We start from the raw sequence: 12,156 nt of genomic DNA on the forward strand, positions 1-12,156 counted from the left end.
GTGTCCTGTTCATCCTCTCTGTTTGCCCATTGGATTGCGGATGGTATGCTGAGGGGAAGTCGAGAGAAATATTGAACTTCTTACATAGTGCCTTCCACAAATTAGCTGTCAATTGGGCTCCTCGATCGGAGACTATGTGCTTAGGCATGCCATGCAGGCGGAAGATGTGAGTAATGAATAGCTTGGTGAGCATGGCAGTGGGTAAGCCTGGGAGAGCCACAAAATGAGCCATCTTCGAGAACTGATCTATGGTTACCCAAATAGTGTTGTTTCCTCCTGAAGATGGTAAGTCTACCACGAAGTATGTGGCAATATGTGTCCATGGTTCTTCTGGCCCTGGCAAGGGTTGGAGTAGACCCTAGGGATGACCCAGCGGTGTCTTCTATTTAGCACAGTTTGCACAGGAAGTGACGTAGGAGAATGTGTCTTCCTTCATGGTGGGCCACCAATAAAAGGTTTGAAGCTTAGACAAGGTTCTACGTTGACCAGGGTGTCCTGAAAGTTTAGAGTCATGTGCCCAAGCCAATAACTTCTTTCTGAGGTTCTTGGGTATGATGGTTTTCCCTGCAGGTACTGAGTGAGTAGCTGCCAAAATAACCCTCTCTGTGTCAATGATGTGTTGTGGTTCTTCTGGAATGTCCTCGGAGAGGAATGAGCAAGATAGAGCGTCAGCTCTGATATTCTTATCTCCAGGGCGGTACTTGAGCACAAAGTTGAATCTGTTGAAAAACAGAGACCATCTCGCTTGTCTATGATTCAGGTACTGTGCGTGGTGGAGGTACTCCAGATTCTTATGGTCTGTGAAGACTAGGGATGTGAATCATTTTTTGACGATTTAAAATATCGTCCGATATATTTTAAATCGTCAAAAATCGTTAGAGCCGTGATACAATAACAATTCCCCCGATTTATCGTTAAAAAATCGTAAATCGGGGGAAGGGGGAGGGGGAAGGGGGAGGGGAAGGGGGAGGGCGGGAAAACCGGCACACTAAAACAACCCTAAAACCCACCCCGACCCTTTAAAATAAATCCCCCACCCTCCCGAACCCCCCCAAAATGCCTTAAATTACCTGGGGTCCAGAGGAAGGGTCCCGGTGTGATCTTTTACTCTCGGTCCTCCGTGCGTTGTAGAAATGGTGCCGGCGCTACCTTTGACCTGTCATATGACAGATCAAAGGTAGCGCCGGCGCCATTTTGTTTTTTTGTCCCCCGACGTCAGGAGCATAGGAGATCGCTCCCGGACCCCCGCTGGACCCCCAGGGACTTTTGGCCAGCTTGGGGGGGCCTCCTGACCCCCACAAGACTTGCTAAAAGTCCAGCGGGGGTCCGGAACGATCTCCTACCGTGAATCGTTTTTCCGTACGGAAAAACGATTCGACTGCAGGAGGTCATTCCGGACCCTTGCTGGACCCCCAGGGACTTTTGGCCAGCTTGGGGGGACCTCCTGACACCCACAAGACTTGCCAAAAGTCCAGCGGGGGTCCGGAATGACCTCCTGCAGTCGAATCGTGTTGCCGTATGGCCGGCGCCATTTTGCGGTAGGAGATCGTTCCGGACCCCCGCTGGACTTTTGGCAAGTCTTGTGGGGGTCAGGAGGCCCCCCCAAGCTGGCCAAAAGTCCCTGGGGGTCCGGGAGCGATCTCCTACGCTCCTGACGTCGGGGGACAAAAAAACAAAATGGCGCCGGCGCTACCTTTGACCTGTCCTATGACAGGTCAAAGGTAGCGCCGGCGACATTTCTACAATGCACGGAGGACCGAGAGTAAAAGATCACACCGGGACCCTTCCTCTGGACCCCAGGTAATTTAAGGCATTTTGGGGGGGTTCGGGAGGGTGGGGGATTTATTTTAAAGGGTCGGGGTGGGTTTTAGGGTTGTTTTAGTGTGCCGGTTTTCCCGCCCTCCCCCTTCCCCTCACCCCCCACTGGACCTCAGGTAATTTAAGGCATTTTGGGGGGTTCAGGAGGGTGGAGGATTTATTTTAAAGGGTCGGGGTGGGTTTTAGGGATGTTTTAGTGTGCCGGTTTTCGATTTACATGATTTACATGATTTACACGATATTTAAAAAACCCAAACTGCGACGATCCGATTCTCTCCCCCTCCCAGCCAAAATCGATCGTTAAGACGATCGATCACACGATTCACATCTCTAGTGAAGACCATTACTTGATGTTGCGCTCCTTCGAGCCAAGGGCGCCATTCTTCGAATGCCATCTTTATAGCCAGAAGCTCTTTATCTCCTATTCCATAATTTTTCTCTGCAGGAGAGAAGTGACGGGAGAAGAATGAGCATAGTTGTGGAACATTTGAATCACCAGTCTGGCTTAATACGGCCTCTACGCCAACGTCTGAGGCATCGACCTCCACGATGAAAGGCTTGGTGGGGTCTGGGTGTCGAAGACACGGCTTGCTTGAAAAGGCATCTTTTAGTTTCTGGAATGCATCAATAGCCTCTGGAGACCAATTAGCAACATTGGCACCCTTCTTCATCATAGCGGTAAGCGGCACTGTAAGTGAAGAGTAATTCTTGATGAAGGTCCTGTAATAGTTGCTGAAACCTAAGAAACGTCTGAGAGCTTTTAACCCGGTGGGTTGCGCCCATTTCTTAATACTCTCCAGTTTCTGTGGATCCATTTGAAAGCCTTGATTGGAAACGATGTAGCCTATGAAAGGCACTGATTCCTTGTGGAATTCACATTTGGATAGCTTGGCATAGAGATGGTTCTCACGGAGCCTCTGCGGTACTCTTTTAACATCCTGCAGATGAGTGGTCATGTCTTGAGAGAATATCAAGATGTCATCCAAGTAAATAATGACACACTTATAGAGGAGATCCTGGAAAATGTTGTTCATTAAATTTTGAAAGACAGCCGGGGCATTGCATAGGCCGAAGGCATCACTAGATATTCAAAGTGACCATCCCGCGTATTGAAGGCCGTCTTCCACTCATCGCCAGCTCGAATGCGAAGTAAGTTGTAGGCTCCTTTCAGATCCAGCTTGGAGAAAATTTTAGCTCCTTGTAGTCTGTCGAATAGCTCTGAAATCAGAGGAGGGGATAATGATCCTTTATTGTTATTTCATTGAGACCCCTATAATCTACACATGGACATAACGTTCCATCCTTTTTTCTCACAAAGAAAAAGCCTGCACCAGCAGGGGACTTGCATGGTCTTATGAAGCCCTTTTGGAGGTTTTCCTGAATATATTCGGACATGGCTTTATTCTCTGCCATGGACAGGGGGTACACCCTACCCTTGGGTGGCTCCGTATTAGGCTTCAGATTAATAGCGCAGTCATAAGGTCTGTGAGGTGGTAGTAAATCTGCAGCTTCTTTTGAAAGGACATCTTGGAAAGATGCATATTGCGGCAGCAACCCCGGCATTACTGGGGTAGTAGGCGTGCAGGGTAATGGAGCTGCCTCCATCAGGCATTTATCATGGCAGTCTGGACCCAGTCTTGACAGTTCCAGTGTAGCCCAATTGAACCGAGGCATATGCTGCTGCAGCCATGGTAATCCCAGTACTATAGGATACATGGCCTTCTCTAAAACAAAGGAGATGGTCTCAGAATGGAGGGCACCAGTCCGTAGACATACTGGTTTGGTGAGTAGGGTTACTTCACCTGGTAAGGGCTCTCCATGAATGGAAAACAGAAGTAGTGGAGACTTCATAGTGGAAGTGGGGATTCGTAGGTGCTCCACTAATCGTTATAAAATGAAGTTGCCTCCTGCCCCGGAGTCCACTAGGGCACGAGTCTGATACTCTAAGGCTCCGCAGATCAAGGATACAGGAAGAGAAAGTGGAGGAAAAGGAGTGGTGAGACCTAAGAAGAGTCCTCCCACAGGACTTAGGTCTGCCAGTTTCCCAGACATATAGGGCAAGTTTGGACAGCATAGCCAGCTTGTCCACAGTACATACCCAGCTCCAGTTTCTTCCGCGTTCTTCTTTCTTTTGATGTCAGATGGCTGCGGCCTAAATGCATAGGTTCTTCTTCGCCAGCTACTGGGACCGAAGGAACAGGCCTGGGTATGGACTTAATTCGAACCTCACCCTGAAAGGGTTTTCTGGGAGTCTTGGTTTCTTGAACCTTGTCGCAAAGTCGGCGATCAATCCTTGTTGCCAATTTCACTAGTTCAGCCAAGGTCTCAGGCATCTCACGAGTGGCGAGCTCGTCCTTCAGGTGAGAGTTTAGTCCTTCAAAGAAGAGGGCCTTCAGGCTTCTCGGGTCCCAGAATAATTCAGACACCAGTGTCTTGAATTCGATAGCAATGTCAGCTAGTGATTTATTAGCTTGCTTCAGGTAAACCAAGGAAGATCCTGCAATGGTATGATGGGCAGGGTCATCGAAAACTGACTTAAACCATTCGAGAAATCCTTCAAGGTCTTGAAGAATCGGATCCTCGTGCTCCCACAGCGAAGAGGCCCAAGACAATGCTTGTCCGTCTACATATGACAGGATATAAGTGGTCTTGGCATATACTGTGGGAAAGTGGCCAGGTTGCAATGAAAAGTGCATGCAGCACTGGTTAAGGAAGCCTCTGCATCTCCAAAATTCTCCCGAGAAGTGGGTAGGAGCTGATAGAGGCACAGTAGTCTTGACCGTCACCTCAGACAGTTTAGTTTCTTTACCTGTGGTGGAAGGCGAGTTTGTCTGTATATGCACTACGTTGAATGCAGCGGTCAGTCCCTCCAGTGCAGTCTGCTGTTCGGAGATCCACTGGGCCAGGCCTGGAATGAGCTGAGCCGGATCCATGGAATTAGCAATCTGTTATGGTTGAGTGTGTTTTGGTGGATCCTTGGGTGCTGTGGGAGATGACCACACCCACGAGGAAGAACCCTGTGAGGAGCCACAGCACTGGGCTAGACTCGTAATGCACAAAACAGTTAGTTCTTTATTAAACAGCTTAAAGAGAGCCACCAGAGGTGGCAGTAGTGAAACAGTCTGGTAGTTGCAGTCTCAGGGACCTCGGTAGAGGGAGCCCTTCTCTCCTTGATGATGATAGGAGGTTCCACAGCAGGTTTCCCAGCTAGGAGATACTGTGGATGAGATAGATTGAGAGTTAGAGTACTCACTAGGTGTTTGCTGTTGGTATGCGATTCCACCAGATATGTTGAAGAAGGTACAGGCACCGAGGCAGGGAGAGCAGGCCCTCGAGGAGCAAGTGCCTGTTCCCTGTAAGGCACCTTAAATAAAGCAGAGGGCCCCCGAGGAGCGGTTACCCAGGTTAGCAGTTACCCCGAAGGGCAGAGAGAGAGCTTCCAGCAGCAGCACGGAAGCGGCAGAGTAGCGTAGACAAGAACGAATTTGAGTCCTTGCTAACTCAATGAGCTAGCAAACTAGTGAAGGTAGTATACCTGGATGGCGTGACGTTAGCATGAGGGAATGGCCTCGAGGTTCGCGCCAAGGGTGCCATAAAGACGTGGGGTGCGTGCGCGCGCGCACCCTAGTAGGTACCTGAGAGGAGCAATGGCAGGAGGCTGTACCATAGCCGTTCTGGGGAAGCCGGAGAGGTCGGCTTGTAGACACTGTGGTAGCCATCTTTCTCAGGTATGCGGGAGGAGCCGTGACTAACTTGAGGCAAACGAGGTGAAGCCGTCTAGCACCGACGGACGCAACATCATCTTCCTACTAAAATTTCCCTTGTCCTTCCTTTTATTCAGCATGTTGTAAAATTGCAAAAATTTCAGAACTGGGACAGCACCAGCCTGAAACCTCTCCTGTAACTGATGAACTGTAAGGAAGTTGCCCAATAGGAGGCAAATGTTATCTATGCGACATAGTATCTACATATGAGTTCTGCATCAGAGTGGTACATGGCAAAGGTTACGGAAAGGCTTGTTGAAATAGCCAGGTTTTGAGCCTAACCCTAAATTTTTGCGTGCACTGCTCGAGTCTGATTTAGGGTGGCAGAGTATTCCAGGCATAAGGGCCAGCAATGGAGAATGCTCGTTCCTTGGTGGACTTGAGGTGGATCTGTTTATGAGATGGGATGTGTAGGGTACCTTCGTAGGAGGCTCTGGTGGATCTATTAGTTTCATGGAAGCAGATTTTGTCTTTCATCCATTGCGTGTCTTGGTTGTAGTGGGTTTTGTGTAATAAAGTGAGTGTCTTGAAGGTTATGCGTTGATGGATAGGGAGCCAGTGTAGGCTTTTGAGTATGGGGGTGATGTGGTCGAATTTGCGAGAGTTAGTGAAGATTCTCGCTGCTGAGTTTTGCAGTAGTTGGAGGGGTTTGAGTGTGGCTTTGGGAAGGCCCAGAAGCTACCTCCCATTTTAAATATATAATTTATTCTCCTGTAAATAGGTCCACTGTCTGTTAACATTTGTTACTGTAACTGCACGTACCCACACGACAGCTAGTTCAGCTGCTGTGTGGCTCTGTCGGCTGTTGTATATCTTTATCTGTACCCAAGTATTAAGTGCATCTATCCTCTTGCCTGCTACTCTCCCTCCCGTGCGCCTCTTCTCTCGCACCCACAGTTTTATGACCCCTGTTTTTTGTAACTGATATCTTCCCACTTCGTTTTCCCTAATTAATTGTAAACCGGCATGATATCTCTGATGATGGTCAGTATATTAAAAACTTGCAAATAAATAAATATATAGAGTGGAAATTAGGGATGTAAATCGTGTGATCAATCGTCTTAACGATCAATTTTGGCTGGGGGGGGAAGGAAATCTGATCGTCAAGGTTATTTTTGTTAAAAAATCATCAAATCGTAAATCGGTGGGAAAACCGGCACACCAAAACAACCCTAAAACCCACCCCGACCCTTTAAAACAAATCCCCCACCCTCCCGAACCCCCCAAAATGTTTTAAATTTCCTGGGGTCCAGTGTGGGGGGGGGTCCCGGCGCGATCTCCCGCTCTCGGGCCATGGCTGCGTTAATAGAAATGGTGCCGGTGGCCCTTTGCCCTTACCATATGACAGGGCAAAGGTAGCGCTGGCGCCATTTTGGTTCCTGTCACCCGACGTCACGAGTGCAGGAGATCGCTCCTGGTCCCCCGCTGGACCCCCAGGGACTTTTGGCCAGCTTGGGGGGGCCTCCTGACCCCCACAAGACTTGCCAAAAGTCCAGCGGGGGTCCAGGAGCGACCTCCTGCACTCGGGCCGTATTGCCAATATTCAAAATGGCACCGGCGCTACCATTGCCCTCACATTCTCCAGTTCCTGTGATCTTCAGTTCCAGTCCTCACCTTGATTTTCAGTTCCAGTCCTCGTCTTCATCTTTAGTTCCAGTTCTTGTGTCTTCATCTTCAGTTCTCGTGGTCAGTCCTTCAGTTCTTCAGTGTTCCACGTCTCCTCGTCTGCCCACCTGTTCTGTCCTTGCCTTCCTGCCCTGCCTATCCATTCCACCTTCCCTTTGAATGAATACCCAATATTGACCTCAGCTTGCATCTTGGACCTCTTTGAATGCCACCCGCCACTGATCATAGTCTGCTCACTGGACATCTTTGAACTCCACCTGCCACTGACCACAGCCTGGACATCCTTGAGCTTTGCCTGCCACTGACCCCAATCTGTGTTAGGATAAGCCTGGTCCCAGTTCACTCTGACCCTGTTTCATTGAAGAATCTCTGCCGTCCGCAGAGGCCTGCTCCTAAGACCTGCCAGCCTTGGTATCCAAAGGCTCAATCAAAGGGGAACAAGGGCTGGTAAAGGCAAAGCTCCAGTTGGGTCTCTGCTTCATCCTGGTCCTCTCTGCAGGTTGCATGAACCCTGCCTTTGACCAAGGGTTCATACTCGTTTAGTAAGGAGATTGGGTTGTATGAAGACAAGTCTTTTGCTTTCATAATAACAGATATGGAGGCTACCAGCATATAATGTGGAAGAGAGTCCCTCCCTCAATATTGTACCATTGTAAATATCGAGTAATTTGGGGCTGAGAATATGAGATAAAGTCTATTAAAATTGAAGAGATAGCCCATCTTTCCCAAGGCTTTTATCCTCTTTTAGAGATGTAATTGTATGATCAATTTCCAAGATATTAATTTCTTTTTCTAGCAGGGCCTTATCTTCCTCACAAAAAGAGGAGAGATTTACCTTATTAAGAAGGACATTTATTTTGGAAGTTTGGTCCACCAGTTCCTTCATATAAAGTTTCTGATAAAAACATGCAAATGTTTCCACAATGAGTTTGGGGTCATTGACAATCTCTATCTCCAGTTCCATAACACTTCTTTTAGCTTTCATTACATTTAATTAATTGGCTAGCAACTTCCCAACTTTGTTACTTTGTTCATAATATTTTGTTGGGTTCTCCTAATCAAGTATTCTACCTTTTTATTAATCAGTGCACTTAATAGTCCCCACTGGTGGAGCAGGCTTAACTCCTGGATAAGAGTAAGAAAATAACTTCCCTCCAGACTTCCTCACTAATCTGGTTTGTCTCTTGCTCTCTTGCTTTTGTGACAGCTTTTTTTTAAGAGATTACATGTTCCTGTGAGCAGGGCTGGTGCAAGGGTATTGGGTGCCCTAGGCGACACGCGCTGCCTCCCCCCCCACCCCCACCCCCGTCGCGCCCTCCCACCCCCACCTGTTTCTGCGCTGACTATTTGCCACAAGCTGGATAGGCCCCACTTGTGGCACCACCTGGCTGCTCTTCGGCGCCCCCTATGGCTCGGCGCCCTAGGCGATGGCCAACGTTTGCCTAATGGATGCCCCAGCCCTGCCTGTGAGGGAGCATATAATAAACCTCCTCAGAACACTTTAAAGGACCAGCTACAGCAATCTGTACTGGTCCTCCTTAAGTCCAACTCAACAAAGGATTCTGGGCTCACGGTGATCACTGTAAGCAGAGATAATAGACCAGAGCCCAAGAGATTAAGGAGGCCCAGAGAGAGAGAGAGAGACGGAAGCCTCGAGAAAACGAACTGCAAATTACAATTATTTTGTTGAAATGCACAAACAAGGTAAATTGTTTGTTTACTATTGTTCACAAAAAAAAAAGGAGTCTGTTCTCTGGCTAGTCCTGACCACTTGGCAGCACAGTCCCCTGGTCACAGATTTAAAAGCATCCTAGATTATGTTTTTGTGAAGCCCTGAACCTTCATTAAACAAAATATATTCTTCTGAACATTTTTCAGTGGAGGAGGCTGTCTTTTTATCTTTCAAAAGCGAATAATTGAAAATCCATCTTCTAGATAACTGCCTGACAGGCCCCAAGGAAAATGAGACTGACACTGGACCACGATTTGACAATGAAATTCTACCTACTTCATCTCCCACTTCTTGGTGAAGTAAATTTATGTTTCCCCATATGGAATATACTGTATTCTTAAATAAATGTTGTGTAGGATTGAGAATAAGGAAAAAGATATTTTGTGTGGGTGAACTTACCTCCAAAGATCAACCAAATCAACAGGGTTCAATTGTGTCTGACTTCAGGCTGAACAATTCCCAGACCTATCAATATCTGGCACCAGGGCTAGGTTAACTTTTATTGAGTCCTCTGCAAACAAAAACAGTACAGATAAGAAATCAGCAAGGAGAGACAATTGGTAAACTTTCAGGATATAGATCAAGGCCAAAGTAAAATATTGGCAATTCAATTTACTTTTCAGTATTATAAATCTCCCATTTGAGTTCCTAAATCTCTTACATGACACAAATGGGAAATCCTTTGAGACCAAGATTTCAACTCCATTTTTATTGTAACTCCCTGAAGAGAAAGAAGAATTTTCACAAACCTCGATTGCAAATAAAAGTCCCTTGATTTTATAAAATGAGTTTCTTGTAGAAAGGTAATTGCAAGCTTGTTTTTATTCAGATCTCTGTACAATTTGACCTGCTTAGTTGGTACATTCTGATCTTTGCAAACAAGGCATTCAAAAACACATTTCAATTAATTTTACTATGATGACAAAGCTTAATGTTTGCTGCTAAGGACCATAATAACATCTGTGTGCACCAAATGATTGCTTACATGGTCATATTTAATCATTGGTCCTAGTTAGCAACCCTTTTTTAAAAACATTTTTTGCAAACAAAACAGTTACTTTCCTTTTTTTGGAATACATTTTCAATCCAGAAGCAGCAGCAGTATTTATCACATGTCACCTGACACAATATTATGTTTTGAGTGGAACTCTGCATCAGGGGTAAGTATTTCAGCGATGTCAGTGTCTCTCTAAACAAAGAAGAATTCAAAAAAATTAAAATGGCAACACATGGGGTTCAAAATATCAGGACTCAATGGATTCTCATTCACCAAGAAATTATTATATCTATTATATCAAAAAAGCAAACAGAATGTTGGGAATTATTAGAAAGGGAATGGTGAATACAATGGAAAATGTCATAATGCCTCTGTATTGCTCCATGGTGAGACCACACCTTGAATACTGTGTACAATTCTGGTCACCGCATCTCAAAAAAGATATAATTGTGATGGAGAAGGTACAGAGAAGGGCTACCAAAATGATAAGGGGAATGGAACAGCTCCCCTATGAGGAAAGACTAAAGAGGTTAGGACTTTTCAGCTTGGAGAAGAGACAGCTGAGGGGGGATATGATAGTAGGGATGTGAATCGGGCTTCGGACGATTGAAAATATCGTACGATATTTTCAAAATCGTCAGAAATCGGGGGCTCCCCCAAAACGATAGGAAAACCCCACAAAATTGTTCATGGGGGTTCTCTTATCATTTTGGGGGAGGGTGGGAAAAACGGCACATAAAAATAACCCCTAAACCCACCACGACCCTTTAAAACTAATCCCTTAGCTTCCCCCACCCTCCCGACCCCCCAAAAAACTTTTTACAGGTACCTGGTGGTCCAGTGGGGGTCCCGGGAGCAATCTCCCGCTCCCGGGCCGTCGGCTGCCACTAATCAAAATGGCGTCGATGGCCCTTTGCCCTTACCATGTGACAGGGTATCCGTGCCATTGGCCAGCCCCTGTCACATGGAGGGAGCACTGGATGGCTTGCGCCATTCTGAATAACTTGCAATCTTCTAATCATTTTGGGGCGGATTTTAAAACCCCTGCGCACGCCGGCGCGCCTATTTTGCATAGGCCACCGGCGCGCGCAGAGCCCCGGGATGCGCATAAGTCCCAGGGCTTCCTGTCGGGGGCGTGGCGGGGCGTGGCGGGGGCATGGCGGGATGACGCGGCGTTTAGGGGCAGGGCGTGGCGTTTCAGGGGCGGCGCAGTGGGCGTGGTTTCAGCCCGAGGGCGTTCCAGGGGCATGGCCGCGGCCTCCGGGAACAGCCCCCGGGACCGGACAATGGAGCGGGGCAGCCGGCCGACGCACGCAAAGGTAAGGGGGGGGTTTAGATAGGGCCGGGGGAGTGGGTTAGGTAGGGGAAGGGAGGGGAAGGGAGGGGAAGGTGGGGGGAGGGCGAAGGAAAGTTCCCTCCGAGGCCGCTCCGAAATCGGAGCGGCCTCGGAGGGAACAGGCAGCGCGCGCTGGGCTCGGCGCACGCAGGTTGCACAAATGTGCACCCCCTTGCGCATGCCGACCCCGGATTTTATAAGATACGCGCGGCTACGCGCGTATCTTATAAAATCCAGCATACTTTCGTTCGCGCCTGCTGCGCGAACAAAAGTACGCGCTCGCACAAGTATTTAAAATCTGCTCCTTTATTTGTAACCCTAAATAAAGAGCATTGCACTAATCAAATTGTGATAGCACCAAAGCATAAGCTATCTTTTTCAGTGCTTCCATTTCCAAGAACAGCCCATTTCTGGATTGTAGCTCTATCCCAACATGCTGAGAGAGGCTTCGATTAGGTAGAATGGGACTACTTATTTCAAGTATTGGATTGGATTGAGTTTGGCCCAAAATTTATTGAGATGGTAATATTGATATATAACTCATCAAATCAGTCAATAATCTAAACTCATATTATACAATTACAGGCAGAATAAAACAAGGATGCGCTCTTTCTTCCATCCTGTTTAACATGCTTTATAACCTATAGCCATTGAAGAGATAAGGACAAAATGATTTCAATGTAAGCAAGGTGACTGCAAAATATCTCTTTACGCTGGTGATTTATTGGCTTATATTTGGGTTGACTCAGTCACTGTCTTGTTGTAAATTGAGGATTTCTGTTATTTAAGGGTCTAAAGTTAATTGGAGAAAATCAAAAGTTTTGCCTTTTAATCCGCACACTGAAAGAAGACTTTATAGCTTATCCCTTTAAGTGGAATGCAG

General features: G+C 47.2%; 1 protein-coding gene and 1 long non-coding RNA gene across 2 annotated transcripts in view; both read right to left on the minus strand.

The window, feature by feature from the left end:
- Positions 1-9,403, minus strand: part of LOC115093286 (1-phosphatidylinositol phosphodiesterase-like) — a 32,686-nt gene extending 23,283 nt beyond the window's left edge. The window contains exon 1 of the mRNA XM_029604945.1: positions 9,340-9,403. The gene's annotated coding sequence lies outside the window, so the exon portion shown is untranslated. The remainder of the gene's footprint in view (positions 1-9,339) is intronic.
- A 613-nt stretch (positions 9,404-10,016) lies between these two features.
- Positions 10,017-12,156, minus strand: part of LOC115093287 — a 120,918-nt gene continuing 118,778 nt past the window's right edge. The window contains exon 5 of the long non-coding RNA XR_003857266.1: positions 10,017-10,129. This is a non-coding gene — a long non-coding RNA (uncharacterized LOC115093287). The remainder of the gene's footprint in view (positions 10,130-12,156) is intronic.

Source organism: Rhinatrema bivittatum, chromosome 6 (genome assembly GCF_901001135.1).
Source record: "Rhinatrema bivittatum chromosome 6, aRhiBiv1.1, whole genome shotgun sequence".
In the NCBI taxonomy this organism is placed as follows: domain Eukaryota; kingdom Metazoa; phylum Chordata; class Amphibia; order Gymnophiona; family Rhinatrematidae; genus Rhinatrema; species Rhinatrema bivittatum.